Below are 13,060 nucleotides of genomic sequence, written 5' to 3' on the forward strand. Positions count from 1 at the left end.
GCAGGAGACACACCGTCTGGGCCGGGAGCTTTTTGAGCATAAACTGCTTCCTCACACCTGCTTCATGAATATGAAGAACAGTGGTGGGAGGAGGTGGTGTGAAATCCTCCTTTGTGTGGGGTGAGGAGGGGGGTGTTGTAGGTGAAGTGTTTGATGGTGGTGATGGCCCTATGGAGGGGGGAGAGGTGGGGGAATGAGTGTCCAAAGTGTCTCTTTTGTTGTGTCTCTTTCTCACCCCGTGAAAGCCCCGGGCAGGAAACAGATTTGAATTTATCAGAAAGCCTTTGTCCTGTTTTTAAAACACTTCTTAAAACACCTTTTTCATTGGCCACAGAGTGACAGCTGATTTCTGATTGTTTTAAAGTGTCTTCACATAAATGATTTTGTATTTTTATTCTGTTCTTAACTTTGGTCGGCACTTGCTGTTTTAAAGAACTTTATTAGTAAAGTTGCCTTGGCTTATCAAATATGTAAATTAGTTATTTACTCAGGAAGTCACAGTAAATATTGTTTATATTCCAGCTACAGGCCAGTATTCAACACAGTCACATGATGTCAGCGTTTTGTTGATATTTCATTTTTTCTTTTTAATTTTTTGTTCAATTTTTTCCTTTGTATTTAATACTTTAATAATCACACTGTTACAGTTCCTGGGCCTTTGACACAGCATTTTGTGTTTCTGTTGTGGACTTCTTCATTCTTTTGGATTTCAAGATGTGGTTTATGTTGTAGTTCTGTCATTCCTCTATGCATTGTTCTGCTGTTCCTGTTCTATTCTCACATTCTGGTGTCTTGCATGCTTGAGTTTAATTCTACATGACATGTCTCCTTATCCTGAGATTATTATCAACTGTGCTCCCACCTGTTTCCTTTTCCCTCGTTACCTGTTGTGTGTATTTAAGCTTTTCAGCAGCCATTCAGCCTTTTTAAAGACAGGAATAATCGTTGTTGCCATTCAGTATGGCTTCCACTCCACAGAAAACTGTATGATGTCCGTCATCATCTGGATGATGCGTTCACACGCTCCAACAAACTGAGATTAATTTTGCTCTATTTTAATTCTGCCATTGCTTCCTTCCACGCTCACGCCAGTATAAAAACTTTGTACTCAAGTGGGTTTCCATCAAATATCAGCACGTCTCACACAGGCAAAGCGATAAATGAAAGCTGCTGTGATGTCATTCTGTTTTTGGTTTGTATTGAAAATGCCTTCAGGTGCTTCTTTTTTGACTTGCAGCTTCATAAGTTGCATTAATTCCTGTGAGAGAACTGTTGGTGGTGGTTGTTTTTCATGCACATGAACTCAGTGAAGAAAATCACAAATATCTCCACTTAGCTGAATATTATCTGCCTCTTTCCTTACAGCACCCTAACAGTGAAAATCGATCCTTCCTCTAACAGACTGTAAATGGATCGTTTTCCTTTGAGGTGAAAGGTTTTAGAAACTGCAGGTTGCTGAATCTTTTAAGGCTAGTAATTTATGCCATGTTCCAAGGACTCGCTCATGCTCTGTGGCCGATGATGCAGTTATTTCAGCCGAAAAAACACAGCCTACTCACTTTTCCTCAGTCGTTGATCCTGTTCCTGTCACTCACACTTCTCCATCAGAGCAGCTCTCTCAGCTTCTGCTTTGATCCGTGGTGATGCTGCCGAGCCAAGATTTCCAGCTGCCTTTGCAGTCAACGAACCATCTTCAGTACAAGTGTCTGCACCCATCTCAGGTCGGATCTCCTTTTTGGTCGTTACTTATGTAGGTAGGTGACAGCCCTCTAGTGTCCAAATGTGTAACAACACAAACTACCAACAAAATACTAAATGAGTCCTGCCGCACCTTGACTCATTGTCCATTTCATTTCTTTTAAGTTTTATTGAGTCTAAAAAAACAAACTGAAAGTGAAAATGTCAAGCATGAATAAAAAGAACAAATATGCAAATCTGACCTTTATATCATTCACAGACAGACTTACCTGACTGCGTGAAGGGATTTTTTTACCTATGAATTTAACTTCAAGGTAAAATTTGTTTCACTTTGACATTTTACAGTGAAAACAATGAATACTTCAATCTCTGAATTTCAGTCATTCATTCATTGACTTTGTTCAGAGAAGTTTCCCAGAGAAACTTCTCCTCATTGGACCATAGATGCTAATTTATTTCAATATATTTATTTAATATACTTATTTACTGGGTACTTGTGAGCGACAGAGGTGTGATTTCCTTTGAACTTTGAACTTTCCTTTAAAGCATTGTCATCTCTGAGTCTCTACCATGCTGTTGTGGATGGCTTCTCTCAACGTGCTGCTGTCTTTATGTTTGATTTCTACATCTACCGGTGAGTTAAACCCAGAACTGAAAATAGATTATTACAAATTGTAAGTAATGTTGAATCTGTATCATTCTGAGTAATTTCTTCAACACTTTGAAAGATTATTTCAGGTTTTTTTTTTTTTTTTTGAGCAGCAAATGTTGCAGTCAAATAGTGCAAAATATAACATTTCCTGTCTTAAAATCACTGTTTAATCATGGATGGAGACTTATCTGTTATTACTATACAACACTTAACAATGAGACAATAGTTGGCAATAGTACAAACTGTGGAGTGGGGTTGTCTCTGTTCAGAGGCTATTTTGAGGATTTGTTCTAAATGAGTGGAGATATTTGATCAGAAAAGTCTCACATTAAGCCCTTGTTGATAAGTGATGAATAGACTTGTTCTTATGCACTAAAACCTTTACATCCAAAATGACTTAGAAAAGATGTCACTTTGCACAGTAGGTATAGCACTTTCATACTCTATGTCTGAGCCATTCACACTTGTCAAGGTACCGCCTGATTAACCAAAATAAAATTAAAGTAGAAGTAGTCACCAGGCAGAATTATATTCCATGTTTAAAAAACAAAATAAAGGAAAAAAATTTGTAACACAAATGTATCACAATATATTGTCCTACTGTCCGTCCAAGTTTCTCGCTGCTGTATTACTAAACTAATCTTTGCAGCAACTTTGAAGGTATTTGCCTTGACGTGTCACACGCTGAATGTTAAAACTTGTTACAGTCTAACCCATTTTCAGACTGAGTCAGGACTTCAGACAGTTTGATATAGTTCAATAGAAGCCCCTCAGCATTTGAAGCTAACATCACGAGATGCAGAAAACTGTGACTGTTACAACCACAGAGCTTTAAAAGAAACAGAAAAGGTCAAGTCAACGATGAAATGTCCAGACACAACTCAAATAACTGTCCTCAGCTTGGAAGTGGTCTCAGCTTTCCCTCCACAGGCCCACCTGCCTTTAAGGGGGATTTTTTAAATGAAATCCTGGCTGTCAGTATGACTCTACTGTGAGACCACTTGAGAAGAAGGGGCTCATTACTGAGCACAATGTGATGAATTGCACTGTTTCATGCTAACACATCAGGCAGAGCTAAAACCAAAAGGTTTTACAACATTAGTCGAATAACTTCTCAAATACAGGAAAGTCAAACCTCACACGAAGGGAGGTGGAGACAGTTTGTAACCATATCTGTTCAAACAAATCATATTTAACATGTCGGACTTGTGTGTAAACATGTGTTTACCTAGAAATTAAAAATATATGGCATAGGAATCGAGAAGCATTTCCATGAAGGTTTAATCACTGACTGTTAAGTGAACGTCATTAACATCAGTCTGAAGTCACTGTCTGACGGCCAGGAGATAATTCAAAGGAGACATGTGTTCAGCTGAAGTCCATCTGACAGCTGGATACAGCTGTGATCACATCTGCTCGGGTCTGGTGTCAGAGAGCAACACTGGTTCATTATCTGGGTGGAGATCATTCCAGGTGTTTTAAATCTAACTCGGAAAGCTGGTGAAGGAAACTCGAAACTTGATATGTCACGAACATCTTCAGGGAATTTGATCATGTTTAACACAAATGTTTACCTGATCTGAAGGACCAGACTTTTGTTTCCAAGAGTCAAATATCACTTTAACATCAGAAAAAGTGTTTTTGTGTTTTCAGGCAGAGCAAATCTACAGCAGAGTCTGAAAAAATGAAGTGAAGTAACACAATAAAGAAGAGTTGCCCAAAATTCCTCCACAGATGATGATGTTATACAGAAAAAACCTAGGGCATTCCTATCAAGTCACTGAATCATGAGTGTGCTTACTGAACACTGTGGGCGGATTAAAAGAAGCATGTTTGTTTGACTCACTAAAAATGTTTCCGGTGTTTTCTCACCTGAGACCACGTGGTTTATGTTAAATGTTCCTGTGAGTTCAGGTCACTGAGGTGTGTTAAATATTAAAAATATCACTTCTTCTTTTTGCTTCAGCTCTTCAGCAGGATGTTCAGGTGAAGCTTGGAGATGACATCACTCTTCAGTGTCAAATTTCCACAGATGAAATAATCTCAGTGCTGAAGTGGAGCAGAGCTGACCTGAACACAGACGGCTACGTCTACTTCTACAGGAACAAACGCTCCTATGAAAACTACCAACATCCATCTTTTTATGGCCGAGTGAAGCTGAGGGACCCGGAGATGAAGGATGGAGACGTTTCACTGATTCTGAAGAACGTTACGTTTAATGATGCTGGGATGTATGAGTGTCACATAGCTGTGAGGAAATCTGGGAGAAGTAAAAGAGTTCACACTGAGATCAGTCACTTCATCAACCTCACAGTCACAGGTGAGTTTGTCACCTCTGAGAAACTGCAGCACTGCCCATGTTTACAGCCCTGCTAGAGTTTCCTGCACTTGTGATTTAACACATGAACATCCAATAGATGCTGAGCTAAAACGCTTCACCCACAGCCGCCTTGATGTTTAGATGTTTTCTGTGTCTAAGCTGAAACTGCTCAGAAACTGAAGCTGTTCACTTGCAGAACTCACACCTGTTAGTTTGCTGCTGTGCTGCTGTGTGAAGGACTTTGCTCTGACAGCTGCTGTTTTCTCTGCAGGTGAAACACATGAACACATGTGGGAGCTGGATGGTGTGAAAGAAGAAGAGGCACAGAGAGATGTGGATGACACATTCGAGGTGGAAACTTCAACCACCCTGAAAGTCGTTCTTGCCGTTGTTGCTGCTGCTGCTGTCGGTGTCGCTGTTCTTGGTTTTGCGGCACTTTGGAGATTTAAAAGAAGCAAGAGTCAGCTCACTGAGGCGGACAAGGAGGTGTGAAACCTCCTGTTCTCACCACAGCAGCGATCTGGTGTCTGTGCAGGATCAATAAACTTTGTCTCACTGGGTCTTCTTCTGCTTGTGTGGTTCTGTTGGTAAAGCACAAAGAACAAAAAAAACTTGACCTCAGGACTCTGTTTCACTGTGAAGTACAAATAACATGATTTAATACCTCAATATTAACGCATTACATGTTGTAGATCATTTGGTTAAATGATCACTCCACAATGTTTGTCTGTTGAGAGCTGCTGTACCTACATCTCTTACAAACTACCTCCAACGCTTCAGTGACTGGGATGCAAGTGAAGACGGATGTAACATCGCACGAGACCACGGTTTCATCTGCCTTCATAATGACTTCTCTCATCTTCTCAACAAAATCCAACGTGTGGTGTTCAGAGCTGAGGATCGAGGCAGAAACTTAGAGATGTGACGGAGTTGATCATACAGACACCTGTATAAAATGATGACCTGTTTATGTATCTTCAATAAACCATACAGACCTGGTGTAAGTCTGATGTCATTAGCTGTTTAAGGGTCCAAACTCTGCTTCAGGTCCCAAAAGTCAAACGAACACTGCAGCATCTTTGTGAGTTAAAAACTGTCTAAAATCTTTCATCTTTAATAAAATGATCAGTTTTGCTGCTTTGCCAGGTGTAACAATTAAGTTTAACATCCAGGCATCTATGAAAACAGATTAAAAAAAAAATTAACAGAGTTAGAAGTTAGCAGGGAGTTAGCTCACTCGTCTCCACCTAAACATGATTTACTATTATCTGACTGAGTGGTTTCAGAAACAATTCAAACAAACAGCTCTGCTATCACTTCCAACATAAATGAGCCTTATGCCCATGTATTCTGTTTTGCTTCCTTCCTGTTGCCTCATGTTTAATTAGTTTCAGATGTATTGTTTGCATGCCAATTCGTAGCTTCCCTCATTACCTTGCATGTTATTGTGTGTGGATTCCTTTGTGCATCGTTGGACACTCTTGACACTCTTCAACACCCACATTCATAGTACATGTTAAAGTGAAGGCACTATTTATTGACAGATGAATGAAATACATCACTTTTAATAGGAAGCTCAACCTCAGCCTCTCATTTCCTGTAATAAACTATGGAAGCATCACTGATGACCTGCTTGTATTCAAGAAGTACTTAAAGACAATTTTCTCCCTCTAGTGGTCATGTATGAAACAATCAGTGTGTGCCTGGACAGCTGTGAGTGGAATGATCCAGTTTGACTAAATCAATAAAAATCTAATAGATTGTTGGAATAATCTGTAATCAGAGGTGACAAATCATCAGATCTGTAGTGACTGAAAAACTGAACACAAAATGTTTAATTTTGAAAATGATCGCACAATTTACATGTGAGAACTGATTATTATGAAGCAAACTAGCATAATCTCCATGGAAATCCACACTCAGAGACAGGCGCTCATTGTAATGTTAATACAATTGAAACTGGTTTAAATCTTCACTGCTGAGTGTCTGTGAGCGCTAACAATAACAATATAATAACATATGCTTTGTTGTTGTTTTGAGGTTGTTTTGTTTGGTTTCAGATGAAGGTCATACAAATATCTCTCTCTCAATTTTATTTATATAGCACCGAATCACAACAACAGTCACCTCAAGGCGCTTTATATTGTACAGTAGAGCCTACAATAATACATACAGAGAAAAACCCAACAATCATATGACCCCCTATGAGCAGCACTTTGGCGACAGTGGGAAGGAAAAACTCCCTTTTAACAGGAAGAAACCTCTGGCAGAAATGCACTTATTACTTCATGCAAAATCTCCTTTTAACTTGGCTTGAGTAATGAATTGTGAACCTTCCTGCATTCATTCCCTTCTTGCTAAGCTGTGGTGCTGTTGTTGTCAGGTTTAACAGAGTTCCTTATTGTTTCTCCCTCCTTGTGTCACTTTTCCAAACATGAACTTTAATGTCTGTGGATTCTGGACGTCTTTATGAAGAAGCAACTGGTGAACCTGTGTGTCCATTAACAATTGCAGCAGGTTGGTCCTTGGCGCAATGACGCAATGTCACCACCAGGGGGTGGGAATCATGCAGGTCCGAGTTCGACTATCACTCCACCTGATGATGTCATCATTAGGGGTAAGGTCTTTAAGTACTGGAGCACTACAATAATGTGCATGTGTATGAATCACTACCATCAGTATTTCTATGACGACAAAACAGCATTAATATAACTGTGATGAGTTTTGGTCTATTTAACTTCTTTGTTCTTTAAATAAGACAACAACAATATTTTGTTCTCTCATCTCTAGACTACACAGTGTAGAGATCTCCATAGTTTCTTTTACTATTGTGCTGAACAGACACACAACAAACATACAGTCACATGAACAAATGAATGTAATCTTTATTAAGATTTAAAGAAAATAAGGCCATTTCATTAAGAACAGCAAGCGTGCTGAGCGTGTGATTTATTCGCTTATTATAACAAACTGTAAAAGAATTAATGATCTAATTGTATTCATGTAGTATGTAAAGTCAAGCATCGCCCTCTAGTGGCCATAAACAACCCTTGCGGGAGGATTAATGTAACGTTGCAGTTATTAAGCGTAGTTTCATTATTATAAAACACTTGTTTCTTCTGGATGTTTTTAGCTTTTAATGATAAACTTATCATCTCTTGGTGTTGTGTGTTTGTGTGTCAGATCTAAGTCAGTGTTTTAATTCAAATTATTAAAAAAAAATACACTTCAGGTTTTTCACTGGTGAACAGTATATTTAAAGAATTGTATTCACTTCTATCTTTAGACAAGAAAGTCAGTCTCCCACTCAGTGTGTTTGAACCAATAGAAAAGCTGGTGCTCAGAGGAAGAGGGCGGGCTTTACTTGGTGTCAGTGACAGAAATGACAAAAAGCTGAAATGAGTGAGAAGGACGATGAAGGAAACATCTGTGCTGTGTCTGCTCTGTAAGTAGAATCTCTGTGTTTGTTTGAATTCTTGTGCTTTGACTGTCTGCTCTCCTGATAACTGATGATGGAGGAGAAGACATGAAAAACAAATCAGGCTGAATTCAAGTTCAAAACACCACGAGGACCAACTGCAGGTCTGAACTGACTCTTTATCTTTGCTCAGGAGTCGAGGAAACACAGCAGGCAGTGAAAAGATCAAATCATTCACTCGTTATATCAACACAGCTGCACAGTGGACACATGACTTTTAAAAGTAGTTGATAATTTTTACTCACATTAAAGTCAATGCACATAAAAAGCAGCTTTCAAGATATAAACTGTGAGAACAGTACAAAATTACATCATTACTTGTCAATAACTGTAAGATAAACCTCAAGACATGTTAATAAAAACATAATTTAAAGATATGTAAATGATATTAAAAAAGTACAGGTGTGACAGAGGTGCAGTGGTTAGTGTCTATTTAGGTTTCCTCTCACAGTCCAAAGACAAGTTAGACTAACTGATGATTCTAAAGTGGCTGCAGGTGTAATGTCTGTAATGTAATAATAATAATAATGTAATAATGTAATAACCGCTGTGATAGAGTCTAAAGTGGACAAGCAGCAGAATGGATACATGGTTCTGTTTTTTTTTTTTTTTTTAGTTTTACACATTTTTCCAGTATTTTTTTCCAGTGAGTTTGTGTGTTTGTGTGTTTGTCAGCTGTTTGTGTGGAGTTGTTCTTTATGTTCACCTCAAATCAACCTGAGTGTCATTTCTCTTTAGTTCTGATCTCACTGCTGAGCTGCACAACAAACCAAGGTCAGTAACCTTCTTCTGTCGTCTCATCTGTAATCCTGTTCTATTTATCATTTGATATATTAATGTAAATTTTAAACACTAAAGTTGACAAGTTTCACCAACATCTAACCACTAACACCTGCTACACTTTGCCTTCACCACTTCCCTCAGACCCGTTCACTTGCATATTTTCAAATCTGAAACTTTTCGCTGTTTCTACAATTTCTAACCTTATTCAAAAATTCAAGTAATCCACTCGTCAGTTTGACCCTCTTAAAACTTACCCTGTGTTCACCATAATAACTGATATTATTCAGTTTTCCTTCACCTTTCTAATCAGCCTTTACAACACCTGTACTTAAGAAACTGCATATAAAAAATATAAAAACAATACCTCTCATCCTAAATTCAACTCTTTGTAACTAACATCCTATCTCTAAACACTCTGTGGCTTGCAAACCCTAAACATGCTGCACGAAAATTGGTCCACCCCAAGGATCGGGTCCCCCGACACAAACAAAGGAACATAGTGTTCGCTGTTATGTGCCAAAATTTATACATCGGGGAAACCAAACAACCTCTAGTGAAGCGGATGGCACAACACAGAAGAGCTACCTCGTCAGGCCAGGACTCTGCAGTCTATTCACACCTACGGGCCATCCTCTGTACACATCCTGGACAGGGAGGAACGCTGGTTTGAGGGCAGAGTAAAGGAGGCCATTTACATGAAAAGGGAAAGACCATCTCTGAATCGAGGAGGGGGCCTAAGGGGACATCTGTCGCCATCTTACAATGCTGTGATTGCAGCCAATCCCCAACTCTCTGTGAATGGTACTCATGGCCATTGATCAGTGGTTGTTGATCAATGGTCATGAGAATTTGCATATTAATGATCAAGGAACTGACCTCTGTTGAGATTATTCTGTTATTATATGTTACCATATATATGTAATCAAAGTAGTTGAATTATGATACCGCTGTAGATCATATTATACCCTTTAATATAGAGTGTGTGATCAGTATGTAGTTTAGTCCTCATTATACTTTTGAGTTAGAAGAACATAATCATTTTGTAGTTCATTAGATAAGTGTGCATCATTCTGTATCCTTGATCGGCTGTGAATGTCTTATACTGTTTTCTTGACATGCTTTACTGCTGAATCATCAAGAGAAGGTTGTAAGCAGGAGACTTGGTGTCTAGGGAGATAGACAACATTCCATACCCCCACCTTTGCAGGGAGCAGAGAAGACAGGGAGCCGAGGTCATAATTTAGTAAGAGAGAAAGAATGTGAATGTTTAGACTTTTATGACTAGGAGGGGGCCACTAGAGACTATAAAAAGCTGAGCAACCCGTCACCATTTTGAGACTTGCTGTGACCCTCTGCAGGCAGCTCTCCCCATCATGATGGTTCAAATGCTCTTAAGTGTTGAATTGTATGGAAATAAATGATTGTTGATTGAGCATTTATACACCGAGTATTGTCCTTCCTTCAGCCCAAAGATTCAAAGAATTGGGAGATTTCAACACCTCCCAGCCCATTGTTCCTTCAGTGGTGCTAGTTTCAGTCATTATGCAAATATAGTGTTTATAAACCTGCAGTCAGCTGAGACTGAAGAAATCACTTGAACGAGTTACAAAAAGTTTCCCCCACTGAAAACATTATGTCCAGATGAACAAAATCAACCTTTTGGGATTCTTTCCATAATTCTTCAGTTGGATTCAGGTGATTGGCTGGACCATTCTAGCAGCTTTATGTCGTTTTTGTGAAACCAGCTGAGTTTCCTTTTGTGTGTTTTTGCAATCATTGTCTTGCTTGACTCTGTTGACCCTCGCTTCATCTTCATCACTCTGGTAGATGGCAACAGATGTTTATGAAGAATGTCATTTTTCCATTCGTCCTTCCTTCAATTACACGAGTGCGCCTGTCACAGCTGCGATGACAGTCTTGTAGGGCTGAAGGGAAAAGTGCCCAAACGCAGATGATGAGAGTGAGCTTTATTTACAAAATGGTGAGAAAACAGGCTGAGCAGAGGTTGGAGGACCGAAACTAAGATAAATGTAAACTGGGGAGAATCTAACAAATTAAACTGAAACCTAAACTCATGGGATGACATGCATGGAGAAACACAGGAAGACATGCGGAGGAAACACAGATGGACCAGTGACCAGCACAAGAGAACACACACTATAAATAAACACAGAGGGAAACGAAGAAACTGCACACAGAAGAGACACAGCTGAACTTAACGAATATGATGAGACAGGGAGGATATAAACTGGATGCACTAACATCAGATACGGACCTTCAAAGTAAAACAGGAAATACACTGACAGAACTCAGAGACAGAGTACAGACAGAGTAAGATGAGGAGCATAGAGACCAAAACCTAAGAACAAGCAATACAGGAACCAAAACACTAGTAACCAAGAGGAAACTACAGACCAGTAAAACTAATAATAAAACATCAAAACACTGAGTCACACAGAGGGGGCTCTCTGAGTGCTGAGTACAGTCATGGCCAAAAGTTTGGAGAATGACACAAATATTAGTTTTCACAAAGCGTGCTGCTTCAGTGTTTTTAGATCTTTGTGTCAGTTGTTTCAGTGATGTATTGAAATAGAATTACAAGCACTTCAAAGTTTCAAATGCTTTTATTGAGAATTACATCACGTTTATGCAAAGAGTCAATATTTGCAGTGTTGGCCCTTCTTTTTCAGGACCTCTGCAATTCAACTGGGCATGCTCTCAACTTCTGGGCCAAATCCTGACTGATAGCAACCCAGTCTGTCATAATCAATCTTGGAGTTTGTCAGAATTAGTGGGTTTTTGTTTGTCCACCTGCCTCTTGAGGATTGACCACAAGTTCTCAATTGGACTGAGGTCTGGGGAGTTCCCTGGCCATGGACCCAAAATGATTTGTTCCCTGAGCTACTTAGGTATCACTTTGGCCTTATGGCACGGTGCTCCAGCGTGCTGGAAAATGCATTGTTCTTCATCAAACTGTTCTTGGATTGTTGGAAGAAGTTGCTGTTGGAGGGTGTTTTGGTACCATTCTTTATTCATGGCTGTGTTTTTGGGCAAAATTGTGAGTGCAGCCCACTCCCTTGGATGAGAAGCAGCCCCACACATGAATGGTCTCAGGATGCTTTACTGTTGGCCTGACACAGGACTGATGGTAGTGTTCACCTTTTCTTTTCCGGACAGGCCTTTTTCCAGATGCCCCAAACAATCGGAAAGGGGCTTGATCAGAGAATATGACTTCACCCCAGTCCTCAGCAGTCCACTCGCTGTACTTTCTGCAGAATACCAGTTCTTCCCTGATGTTTTTTTGGAGAGAAGTGGCTTCTTTGCTGCCCTTCTTGACACCTGGCCATCATCCAAAGGTCTTCACCTCACTGTGTGTGCAGATGCGCTCACACCTGCCTGCTGCCATTCCTGAGCAAGCTCTGCACTGGTGGCACTCCGATAGCGCAGCTGAATCATCTTTAGGAGGCGGTCCTGGTGTTTGCTGGACTTTCTTGAGCGCCCTGAAGCCGTCTTCACAATAATTGAACCTCTTTCCTTGAAGTTCTTGATGATCTGATAAATGGTTGATTTAGGTGCAGTCTTAGTAGCAACAACATCCTTGCCTGTGAAGCCCTTTTTATGTAACACACTGATGGCTACATGTATTTCCTTCCAGGTAACCATGTTTAACAGGAAGAACAATGATGTCAAGCATCCAGTCTGCTATTCTAACTCAGTCAGCATAACAAAATGATCTCCAGCCTTGTGCTCGTAAACATTGTCACTTGAGTTGATGAGAACATTATTGAAATGATCTCAGCAGGTCCTTTTATGGCATGAAATGCTGAATGATGAAATGCAGTGGAAATTGAATTTTTGAGATTAAGTTCATTTTCATGACAAAGAAGGATTTTGCAATTCATCTGATCACTCGTCATAACATTCTGGAGTATATGGAAATTGCTATCATAAAAACTGAAGCAGTGTCATTCTCAAAGCTTTTGGCCACGACTGTACAGTAAAAAAACAAACACTGCATAAGAACTATTCATTGGTTTTAATCATCATGAGATGTTTCTTGTGTGACATTTTGATAATGAGACACATATGGAAGTGAACCAGCTGATATTAATTTGCACTAACTGGCAGG

At 39.6% G+C, this 13,060-nt stretch overlaps 2 long non-coding RNA genes across 2 annotated transcripts; both read left to right on the forward strand.

Moving 5' to 3' along the window:
* The first annotated feature begins 4,215 nt into the window (after positions 1-4,215).
* On the forward strand, positions 4,216-5,669 carry LOC113017293 (uncharacterized). The gene is made up of 2 exons (XR_013906444.1): positions 4,216-4,670; positions 4,942-5,669. It is a non-coding gene; the product is annotated as an uncharacterized LOC113017293 (long non-coding RNA).
* A 1,184-nt stretch (positions 5,670-6,853) lies between these two features.
* On the forward strand, positions 6,854-10,370 carry LOC145425700 (uncharacterized). The gene is made up of 2 exons (XR_013906432.1): positions 6,854-8,115; positions 8,887-10,370. It is a non-coding gene; the product is annotated as an uncharacterized LOC145425700 (long non-coding RNA).
* Positions 10,371-13,060: the final 2,690 nt, after the last annotated feature.

The sequence above is a fragment of the Astatotilapia calliptera genome, chromosome 3 (genome assembly GCF_964374335.1).
Source record: "Astatotilapia calliptera chromosome 3, fAstCal68.1, whole genome shotgun sequence".
NCBI lineage: Eukaryota > Metazoa > Chordata > Actinopteri > Cichliformes > Cichlidae > Astatotilapia > Astatotilapia calliptera.